Below are 12,206 nucleotides of genomic sequence, written 5' to 3'. Positions count from 1 at the left end.
TTGGGGGAGGATTTGTCTCCTCATGCTACTGAAAAGCCAAGGAGCTCTTTTGGAAGCACAGTTTGCTGAGTGCCCTACACAGTGGCTGTTGGAGCTGTGAACTATTACCAGCTCTGAGTTAGCAGCTGAATAACCCAAGCACCGCGGTGTGTACGCTGCGTGTGTGTACGTGCCTGTCCTCCAGTGCTTGCTGGTTGTTATTTCTGATCAGGAGACTCAGTGACAGGCTTTCAAGCATCACCTGTTTACAGTTCAGTGCAACTGCTCCAGTTGGTGAAACAGTCTGTTCTCTGCACTCCTTGAAGGAAGGAAAAAATCAAATGGAGTCCTGAAACTTCAGTGTAGACACATAAGCAAAAGCATTGGCCTTCTCCCCTATTGTGCATCCCCCCAGTCAGATCTAGCATGTTTACTGATGCCCAAAATATGTGCTTTGATGTGAACACAAACCTTGCTCTTGTCTGAAATGCAGACTGTATCGGAAATACCAGGTGGTGTCATCTGTTCTTCTTGAAGCCAGTGCTTTAACTGGTCATCTTCTATGAATCACTTAATGAGCTTTATTTAAAAGCAATTGCATGTTTTCAAGCACAGAGAGATTTTGACAAAACAATTTCATAGTCATTAATCGTCAGGTTAAAATAATTGCTGTATAAATATGAAAGTATCTCATCTGTTAATTAACATGTAAGAAAACCTAATGCATTACTATTGCCCCGTTCTTCACTTAACAAAGTGTTTTTGAAACCAGACTCTTACCTTTCCAAATGCTATTAATGTGTGTTTAAATTTATACTAGTAGGTAGCCGCTTCAAGAGAGCACAAGTCTGTGAGATGTCAGTAGGCTGCAAGATTCATCCCACAGACTGTGGACATGAAATGAAACTTGACACAGGACAAGTGTGTGTGAGGTCCTGGAGAAGAAGGCACTGCTCAGAAAGGGGTTTGGAGGAGAAGAGAGTAAATGCCTGACAGCTGAGGCCTGGGCACAGCACATTGTTAGAGCTGTGCTGCACCGAGGGCAACACCTTAAAACTGATGGAGAGAGAGGAACGACGAGGGAGTGAGGAGGAATATGTGTGTAAGGAGTGCAAGCAGCCCAGCAGCACAGGACATGGTGTGGAGATGAGCAACTGAGGAAGGAGGCACTGAGGAATTTGCAGAGAAGCAGTTCTGACAGGAGAGACATGGCTTCGTGCTGCAGGTTGGTGGGAACAAGGGAAGAGGCTGTAAAACCTGGATGGATGTGGGTAGCAAACCTAGGAAGTGTTTGTAGCTGAGGACTGCATTGAAAGGATCCAGCTTGGGCATCATCTGAGAGAGCGACCTGACAAAATCAGATAGATGAACTCTCAGGAGAGCAAGGTTGGAGGGAGATGGGGGAGATAAAGATGCCCCACACACTTGGTGATTCTGCTTTAACCCAGCTGAAAAGATAAGCAACTCTCTTGAAATAAGAAATTCAGGCGCGTAATCTTCAGAAGAGGAATCCAGGCACTGAATTATTTCCTGAGGAAAGTGCCTGCCAGTTGCCTGCAGCTAGGCTTTCATTCCCTGATTAAGGGCAGAATTTAAATTTAAGCCCCATCCTTAGCTGTCTTAAGTAATCCCCTGCTTGCTGTGCCTGCTGCTGTGCACTCTTGGTACTGAGAATATTTTGCAAGGGGCCAGCAGGATGTACAGACCTCACATTTTGAAATGCAAGGATGATCTGTGCTGAGGAGTCCATCAACCTGTGTTCTCTTTTCATCTCCCTGTGGCAGTGGCCTTCCACTCATTTAATAACAAACTTAATTACTGCCAGTGACTTGCTGGGTGTGTCATGGCTGGTGAACTTGGTGCAACAGCCAGCAAGAAGCAGAGAAATAGGGTGCAATACATTAGATTGGTGGAAGAAAAGAAAGTTTTGTGGAAGGAGTTGCACAGAGAAAAAACTTCATCCTGCATCTGGTATGTACCCAAAAGTAGCTACAGTGAAATATTGGCGGTTCGCTTGGAATTTAACGTGTGCCTGACAGGATCTGTGACTGATCACATCTGTGCCTTCCTGGCAGTTCGTATCCAGTACAGGTTGTGTTAACATCTCCAGAAAGCTGTTGACAGACAAAATTCTAAAAGGTGATAATATCTTCAAAACAGCTCAGCTTTCTTCTCTCTTTTTTCTTTTTTTTTTCTCCCTTGTTTTAATGGTTTTTCTTTTTTTTTCATTATTTTTCCCTTTTTTTGTTGTTTCTTTTTGTGTGTTGTTTTTTTTTTTTTTTTTTCTTTCCTTCTTTTTTTTCCTTCAGTACCTCACTCTAACTGCCAGCCAGGTCAGTGATCCCTGTTGTCAGGCACTGCAGGTTTGGTGTGACAGCAACAGTGCTTGGGTTCTGTTCAGCACATGTAATTCTAGCATTTTTTCTCCTGTGAGAAGCAGAAGATGCTTGGCTACTTCGTTGCAGAGCTGGAAGATAGATTTTATTTCACATTAATGCAACCTGCTTGTCCTCAGCTGCCTTTTTCCCACTCTACTTTGTTCAGTTTTACTTTGTGTTTAAAATAGGAAAGAGCAGGGCAGGATCTGACCTTTTTTGGACTTTGCGGGTTCAAGTATTCAAAAGCCAAGCTTAAACTGATCAGCCTTGGAGGATTTTACAGGCTAGACATTGGATTTCATAAAATCTAGCTCCAGCTTCACTGACTAAGTAACCATATTCAAAGTTAACTAAAATTTACCTTGTACATATAATTTCTAATTTCTTATAGTATCAGTGCAAAGACGCGCTTTTTAAAAAAATCCTTGTACATAGAAATATACATTTTTGCATGTTCTTCTGAAAAGTCAGACCAAGGGAGCCTGCATGAAAGGACTGAATGTGGATGTACCATCTCCACAGCAAGAGTAATGCAAAGGAAGGTGGAGGGCAGGCTTTTCCAAGGCAGCTCTTCACCTGAGGGACTGGCATAAGTGGCAGTGACTGGGAAAGCAGTGACTGTAAGACATGGCTTGTACTGGAGGACTGCAGGAGCACATGTACTTCCAGCTCCAGAGAATGTGTGCTCCTCTCCAGCCAAACACTTTCCTGTCACCAGGAGGTGACAGCAGGGTTGTGCTTTCAACCTCAAAACGGATCCAGTGCAACCTGGGGTAAGCCCTCCAGGCACAAATGTCTCACATCCTGGAAGGGCCGCCCTGCTGTGGCACAGGAAAGCCTTTGGACTAAAATAACATCAGACTGGCACCTGTCACTAGTGGGGTTCCACAGGGCTCCATCTTAGGCCCTGTGCTTTTCGACATCTTCATAAATGTCTTGGGTGCAGAACTGGAAGAGATACTAAGTTTGGAGGTGATACAAAAATGGGAGGATATGTGAACTGCCTTGAGGCCCTGCAGAGAGACCTCGACAAATTAGAGATGGGCAATCACCAACTGTATGAAGTTTAACAAGGGAAGGTACCAGATTCTGCACCTGGGTTGGGGCAACCCTGAGTGTATGGACAGACTGGGGAATGAGAGGCTGGAGAGCAGCACTGCAGAAAGGGACCTGGGGGTCCTGATCATTGACAAGTTGAACATGAGTCAGCAGTGCCCTGGCAGCCAGAAGGGTCAACCCTGTCCTGGGGGGCATCAGGCACAGCTTCGCCAGCCAGGCAAGGGACGGGATTGTCCCACTCTGCTCTGCACTGGGGCGGCCCCACCTCGAGTGCTGGGGGCAGTTTTAGGAGCCACAATGTAAAAAGGTTATTAAACTGTTAAAGAGTGTCCAGAGCAGGGCAACAAAAATGGTTAAGGGCCTTGAGGGGAAACCATATGAGGAGTGGCTGGGGTCACTCGGTCTGTTCAGCCTGGAGAAAACTCAGGGAGATCTCACTGCAGTTACAACTTCCTTGTGAGGGGAAGAGAAGGGGCAGACACTGATCTCTCTTCTCTCTGGTGACCAGTGACAGGACCTGAGGGAATGGCCTGAAGTTGTGTCAGGGGAGGTTTAGGTTGAATATTAAAAAGATGTTCTTCACCCAGAGGGTGGTCAGGCACTGAACAGGCTCCCTGGGGAAGTGGTCACAGCACCAAGCCTGACGGAGTTCAAGAAGCATTTGGACAATGCTCTCAGGCACATGGTGTGACTCCTGGGGATGATCCTGTGCAGAACCAGAAGATGGACTCAATGATCTTTTTGGTTTTCTTCCAACTCAGCATATTCTGTGAGAAAGAAAGAAAGAAAGAAAGAAAGAAAGAAAGAAAGAAAGAAAGAAAGAAAGAAAGAAAGAAAGAAAGAAAGAAAGAAAGAAAGAAAGAAAGAAAGAAAGAAAGAAAGAAAGAAAGAAAGAAAGAAAGAAAGAGAGAAAGAAAGAAAGAGAGAAAAAGAAAGAAAGAAAGAAAGAGAGAGAAAGAGAGAAAGAGAGAAAGAAAGAGAGAAAAAGAAAGAAAGAAAGAAAAAAAGAAAGAAAGAAAGAAAGAAAGAAAGAAAGAAAGAAAGAAAGAGAGAGAAAGAGAGAAAGAAAGAGAGAAAAAGAAAGAAAGAAAGAAAGAGAGAGAGAGAAAGAGAGAAAGAAAGAGAGAAAAAGAAAGAAAGAAAGAAAGAAAGAAAGAAAGAAAGAAAGAGAGAGAAAGAGAGAAAGAGAGAAAGAAAGAGAGAAAAAGAAAGAAAGAAAGAAAGAAAGAAAGAAAGAAAGAAAGAAAGAAAGAAAGAAAGAAAGAAAGAAAGAGAGAGAAAGAAAGAAAGAGAGAAAAAGAAAGAAAGAAAGAAAGAGAGAAAAAGAAAGAAAGAAAGAAAGAAAGAAAGAAAGAAAGAAAGAAAGAAAGAAAGAAAGAAAGAAAGAAAGAAAGAAAGAAAGAAAGAAAAAGAAAGAGAGAAAGAGAGAAAGAAAGAGAGAAAAAGAAAGAAAGAAAGAAAGAAAGAAAGAAAGAAAGAAAGAAAGAAAGAAAGAAAGAAAGAGAAAGAAAGAAAGAAAGAAAGAAAGAAAGAGAGAGAAAGAGAGAAAGAGAGAAAGAAAGAGAGAAAAAGAAAGAAAGAAAGAAAGAAAGAAAGAAAGAAAGAAAGAAAGAAAGAGAGAGAAAGAGAAAGAGAGAAAGAAAGAGAGAAAAAGAAAGAAAGAAAGAAAGAGAGAGAAAGAGAAAGAGAGAAAGAAAGAGAGAAAAAGAAAGAAAGAAAGAAAGAAAGAAAGAAAGAAAGAAAGAGAGAGAAAGAGAGAAAGAGAGAAAGAAAGAGAGAAAAAGAAAGAAAGAAAGAAAGAAAGAAAGAGAGAGAAAGAGAGAAAGAGAGAAAGAAAGAGAGAAAAATAAAGAAAGAAAGAAAGAAAGAAAAAGAAAGAGAGAAAGAGAGAAAGAGAGAAAGAGAGAAAGAAAGAAAGAAAGAAAGAAAGAAAGAAAGAAAGAAAGAAAGAAAGAAAGAAAGAAAGAAAGAAAGAAAGAAAGAAAGAAAGAAAGAAAGAAAGAAAGAAAGAAAGAAAGAGTTAGTTTTGCTGATAATATATTGCTAACAAAAGCATGAGACCCATGTATGTACTTTGCATGGACAGATGCAGTTCAGCTCTGCTGTGTGTGCTAAGGCAATGTAGTTTTTAAACGTGTTGCAGTGGCACAGACTGCAAAGCAACAAAGCCAAGCCAGTCCTAAGGGACTTAAAATTACTATTCAGAAAGTCAGAGCAAACTATTCTTCAGTGCCAAAAAATGTCAGGTCATCTAATTATGAGGTGCGCACCACTGGCAGTGACAGTAGGAAAACAAGTGCTTGTTGGAAAATTTTCCTCGCCTCTGTTTTAACCTCCAAGATGAGTTGTATCTTACCCAGTGTTTCAGCATGTGATGATTCAGGTGGGATGTGCATGAGCTGGTATCAGCTCTGCTGCCCCAGCAGTGAAGCTGCTGCCAGTTACTGACTTCATGGGGAGTGCTGACAGCCCTTCCCTGAGCTCAAAACTGTTTCCTATTCCTCACAGCCCACAAATGGCCCCCACTGCCCCGTGAGTTGTCTCAAGGTTGGCTGGTGCTATCTTATTCACCAGCTCCATTAAACAAACAGGTATGTGGCAGCCAAACCATTTAGGCTCTTCCAAGATGTTTCTGTGCTGCAGGTCCAGGCCAGTCTGGAGGCTGGTGCTCCCTGTGAACAGAACAGCTCATCCTGCACTGCCTGTGTTTAGGAAGGCTTGTTCTACTGTCTGTACTCATGCCCTGGATCCAAATTCCTTCAGCAGAGCAGGGAGTGATGCAGTCTCTTGGGACAAGGAAAATCTAACAGATTTTTGCTGATGCCACAGCAGAACCACATCACTGGAGCCATTATAGACTTAGATGAGGAGATTTGCTTGAGTCTTTGAAAGAACCAGAATGCAAAACTATTTTTTTAAAAAAGTAAACTGTTCGCACCTTCTCACCATCTTTCCCTTTTAATTAATCTCATGTTTGCACAAACACTGTGAAATCCAAACAGCATATGAAGTATCTTGTTAAATGCAACTGGTATCCAATCCTAGTCCCAGAGTCCCATAAGTATCCCAGGGAAGAAAATGAGAGAGTGGGAGGCAAGCTCTATTTGCAAGCTTCATTATCACAACAAATCTGAATAATCAATCCATTCCTTTTCATTGCAGTTTAACCACACTTGTGTTTCTTACCATGTCTGTATAATTGAGGTGCAAAACAATGTGGAGAGGGTGGCCCTCTGTTTACAAGTATTCACTTTTCATACATCATCTGTTGTTTAGGTTGAATGGGCTTCCCTCACCCAGGGATACCTCTGCCTTTCGAGCTTTTAAGCTAATTTGAGCTATCTGCTCATTGTTTGTTGAGGGTCTTCCCTGGAAATCCTTGTTCTGAGCCTAATATTTCTATTTGGTCTCACCAGTAATCACAGCTGCAGCACCAATACTGAGTGCAAATTGACCTTCTTCACTGTATTTCTGGGGTGGTCTTTGCCTGGAATTGCTGTACTTCTGGGCTGATATTTGCCTGGAAATGCTATGGAAGTCTGCAAGAGAGGAGCCACAGGAGCTGAGCCTCTTTGCTGGTCAGCCCCTCTCTGTGGAACTAACTGAGCTGAACCACTGGTCAGTGAAGGAGGATCCCAAAGGCTGGTGGCTCCTGTGGAAAAGCTGCATTCCCCAGGTCATGATGTTAAACCTATATGAGTTTCGGGATTGATGAAGCAACCCAATAGAATGGAAATATTGAACAATGTGAAACACTTCATATTCTGCTTGTAGTGACTGATATATTTGCAGTAAGCACCTGAACTTAGTCTCCTATATTCAGTTTTGCTGTTTTCCAACTATGGACACCTCACTAGGCATTTAAATGATTTGACTACTTACTTAGATACCTACAATTTAGATGTAAGAAATTTAAGGCAGTCTTGAAAAAATGGTCTGGCCTGCTCTGTTGGACTTAGATCTTTGCATTCTGCTCTTAGAACTCTTGTCTGAGCTGGGATAATGTCCAAAAATTGTGGCATGACAGGTTCAGCATGGACATTAAGGAAGAAACTTCTCCACACTGGAAGCTGTAAGTTAAATGTCTGGTTTAGACCAGTGTCTGAGGAAGAGTCAGAGAGGTGGAACTGCTGAATGTTGGTACCGGTGGCGCTCAGCCAACATTTCTGGGACTCCAAAAACTACCCTAGACTGGCTATATTTCAAATACAGGCAGAAAGCTGATCTTCATGGCTATGAAAGAAACAACACACATACTTGTTCTACTATGTATTCAGAAAAGAAATATTTTGGTTTTTAGCGAAATGCATTATCGAATCCTTGCTGTGCATTGTCCATCCCCAACAAGCCAATCTTGCTGTTCCTGACTATAGCTGCAGCTTAATCACTTGCTATGTTTCTTACTGGAGCAAGCCACATGGTATAATCATGTTTTCAAACATAAACTCATTCTGAAAGTTAGCTTTGTTTTTGCCAATAATGTTTAGCAACACTCAATGGATCTGCCTGTTCCACTGGGTTCTGTCTTCACGTTTTCATTGGTCCTTCCCCAGCCAGGCTCATTGGATGTGTGAGTGAAGGGGAGCAGTGGTGCTGCTGTGCGTTCCTGCTCTGAGCAGGAGGGATGTGTGTACAGGTTGGGGCAGCTCCTAAGGGGTTTTACACCTGTAGAATTCCCAAGGTGTATGATTCTTTGCTAGATGCTATGAGATATGTCCCTCGAAATGTTACTGATAACTTATCATTTCCTGTGACAGTCCTTATATAAGCTGTCACCTCTGAGCTGTCAAGTCCTGAGTTGTGTTCAGACTCCAAAGTTTTTGTTCCAAGACACTGCACCAGCTTCTTCCCCCAGGGAGAGCTGTTCTTTCCCCATGGGAGTAGGGCCTGAAGCCCTCACGAACAGTCCTGCTGCACTGCACAGAGTGAGGCTGGATGGCAAAGCCTGGGCCACTGTGAATTGTTGGGATACACCCTTAGCCACCCTCTATTGTGTTAGCACTGGTAACGTCTCCAAGTGAGTGTCCCACGAGAGGGCTCCCATCCCCAGACATTTACCTCTTCAGTGTCTTCAGTGTAGTGTCAGCACACTGGTCCATCTTCTCGACTTCTCACCCTCACTCCAAATGTTTACTTCTTCCTCTCCTGATAAACCACTTCAGCTTAACATACAGAGGCTGGAGATTTGTTCTCTCTGATTTTCACCCATAACTGGCTGTGAACTATTTATAGCACCAGTCAAAGTCCATTTTCCCCCCTTTTACACTTGTGAATTAAGCTGAGTTCAAATGCATGTCTGCATGAGAGGTGTGGGAGGCTTTAGAGAGATGAAAATAACAGGAAGGCAGCTGCTGCTTGTTGGCTCCGTTGGTGCAGCTCAGCACTCCCCTGTCTGTTGGGGGACGGATCTGGCCACATTAATCAAAATACAGTTAATATTAAAAAAAGCGGAGAAACTCTTCTGCCTGGATGCTAAATTTCCATTCATTCTGCAGTTTAGCTTCCTCCACAGGCTGATCAGAAAACAGAAAGCACTATTGTGCTGGTGATTGCTGGGATTCTTCTTAGACGAGCAGAAGAGGGAGAATGCAATACAATTTAGGCTTTACAATCCGGAGGTGCAGAGAGAGAATTCTCAGTCATTGCTGTGCATATTATTACCAAAGCCACTTTCAAAGTCTCTTTAGAAACCTGCCTTGCCAGGGTGGGGGGCTGGAGAGGTGGGCCTGGGGGTGCTGAGATGCCTGTCCCCACAGCTTGTCTGCAGAATCCAAAGAAAAGTTCAGGTGTGGGGCAGTTTTTGGGCTTGCAGAGCGGACTCAGGCAGCCCTGGAGGATGATGTGGGAACCTGCAGATTGAGTGCCACAGTGCACCCATTGCCCTGAAGCATAGCAAAATGTCATGCCCTGGTGAGTGGATACTGGTTCCCCCTTAGAAAATCTCAGCCAACCTCAGCAGACAGTTTGTGTACTCCCACTAAAGCCATAAACACTTTGAGTGGGTGTGTTTTCATCCTTGGTTGTTTGTAAAAGCCCTCTGCAGCTTGGCTGCTCTGTAAATAGCAATTACTTTTAGTTCCTGATGAGAAATATACATGGTACAAAGTCCTACAGGAAAATGCACTTCCTGCCAAGTCCAGATGGAGGGTTTGGAAGGGGGTTGCAGAAGTGTGTTACATGGGGCCCTAACGAAGCTCTGAGGGAACACGAAGGACTTGTGCCAAGTGGGATGGACACCTCAGGTGAAGGTGTCAGGCAGACACCTGGTGTGGCTCTGGGGAATGCAGCCTCTCCCTGGCTCTTCTTGGTGGTTGTGTTTGCACCAGGGAAGAGCAGCCAAAGCCTGGGGAATGTTCTGCTCCCGTGGACCTGAACCTCAAACATGCAGTACAAGCTCATGATGCTCAGCCATGCAAAAGTATCAGCTGGGATCAAGGTAGAGCGGAGAGGAAAGTCTGGCTGTGCCTAAGGAGACATCCTGTGAGGCCACCTGGGACTGGTGCTATGATGTGTCCTTGTGTCGGGGCTGGTGTGTGCCAGGGGTGCCTTTTTACTCCAGACACTGAGTGGGTGGGACCATGGAGCTGATGGTCCCTGCTCGTCTCCACCCCCACACATATAACCTTGATTTGCTGTGTCTTGTGCTGCTGCCAGGCCTTTTATTAGCACTAGATGAGAGGTGGGCATATGACTAAATGGTCTAATTTTGCATAGTACAGAAATATTGATGAGCAAGAGGCTTCTAAACACATAATTAAAACACAGATGATTTATGACTCCTCACTGACCTGGTGCGGTAAAACAGTAACTTCTTCTATGTGTTGTGCAACCTTACACACTGGAACAGGTAATAAATTGGTAGTAAACTATGGCTGTATTCAAAGCTTGATCCTAAAAACATTTCTGCTGCGTGGATTAGTTGGAAATTGCACTGTAAAGAACTTTCTGAAGAGACATCTTTAATTGTCTCTGTTACTTCAGTCATTGCTAGTAAATGCCCTGCTTAATTATGAATGCTTCATGTTCTCCCAAGGATTTCATCTTTTCCTCTTCTCCCTTCAGGAACCACCTTCTTCTGTGAATGTCTCAGGATGCCTTAAAGGAAGAAATGCTCTGTGGGATCGTTGCAAGGTTTTTGCCAGGCTCCTTTAGAAGAGAGTGGGGTTTCACCCATCTATCCCAAAACAAGCAACTGCCACCCTTGTGCACTGCAAATGCCTAAAAACTGTCCATTGTCAGTGGAGGGCTCCGGATGCAGATGTACCTGGGGAAGTCAGCTGTGGGGTGTCTGCTGAGATGGATGATGTTCCCTTCACATATTTAACTGGGACCTGCTTGGTGTGGGGATTGATTTTACTGCATCCTTTGGTGGCAATTCAGTCTGGCTTGTGATCAGAGCTGAAGTTAGAGCCATTGACAGTTGTGACATTCGAAAAGGCTGCAGTGAAAACTCTTTAAATGGTATTGGGTCATTGAGAAAGGACAGAGTTTGTGTTGGTGCAGATGCAGCCCTTTAAGGAGCTTGGGTGTTTCTAAATAGGCTTTGCCTCTTTTTTTTGCAAATGGCATTTGATCCCACTCATGTGGAGACAGCTGGGAAAACACAGTTGAAAGAGAGCTATAAAGATATCTTTCCCAGAGCCCTGTTGTAGGAACATACCCATTCAGGACAGAAGTTCAGAGAAACTCACTTTGCTGAAGAGGCTCATCTAGATGAGCATGAAGACAGACTGATGACCACTGGCCTGAAGGATTGTCTTTAAGAGAGTTCTGTTGTATAGGGCTGTGGTTCAAGGACCATATTAATCCATATAATGTCTCTGAAGATAGTAGGGTTTGTGTTTCCATCTTGCTCTTATGCATTTCAGAGATTTTTTTTTTATAGTGAGGATGAAGTTTTGGAGGCTGTTGTGTGTCACGCCCCCCCATCCACCCCCTATCCCCCCCAAAAACAGAGATGTTACTATTTTTCATTGAGTGACAACATTTTTTTTCTACAAGACTTGAAATAGTTATTTATTTCTGGTATTTCTGAACTCTGTCTGGCTATGTTTCTTCCATGCATTCGTTGTTATGGTTGTGTGCAAAAATCATTGAGAATTATGTCTGCCTCATGCTCTTGTTTTTTATTCATGTCATTAATAATGGCATGGGTTCTGATCACAGTGGCTCAGTGTTTAGAGTCAGCTGTGTCAGATAATGCACATATTTTCTTCCTTAAAAGAAAAATATTTTTCTTTGTCTAAATTCATTGGGTCAAATTAAAAAAATATTACCTTACAGCCTTCAGTGCCTCTGTCCTTCTCTCATTTGAGTCAGTAAATACTTCTCTCTGATTCCTGGAGCCTTTGCATTAGGCCATTATAGAGAATGGGACTTCTTGAAACAGAAGAAATTTTTCCATTTGTAGTGGTTTGGCCCAAAATACTCATTACTGTTTATCTTCTGTGAGATAAGAATTAGGAGAAACACAAAGCAGGCACCAAACTTGAAAGAATATAAAGAAGTTTATTAACAGACCTAAGAGAAGGAAAAAAAAAATTATACCACCTTCAGAACTCTCCTCCTCCCCCCACCTTCCTCCCTTCTCCCACTGACAATGTAAAAAGACAACCCTTAAGATGTTCAGTCTGTTTACCACTTCCATAATAACCTTGTTCAGACCATTTAGAAAGAGAAGTCTCTTCTTGCTCGTGCTATGAAAACAGTATCACAACGAGACAGCCGCCCACTTCCAAATATTGTTCAGTCCATTTAGGAAGAGGAGTCTCTCTGCTCACATGTGAGTCC

The sequence above is a fragment of the Aphelocoma coerulescens genome, chromosome 2 (genome assembly GCF_041296385.1).
Source record: "Aphelocoma coerulescens isolate FSJ_1873_10779 chromosome 2, UR_Acoe_1.0, whole genome shotgun sequence".
NCBI lineage: Eukaryota > Metazoa > Chordata > Aves > Passeriformes > Corvidae > Aphelocoma > Aphelocoma coerulescens.
This window is presented reverse-complemented; position numbering follows the sequence as displayed.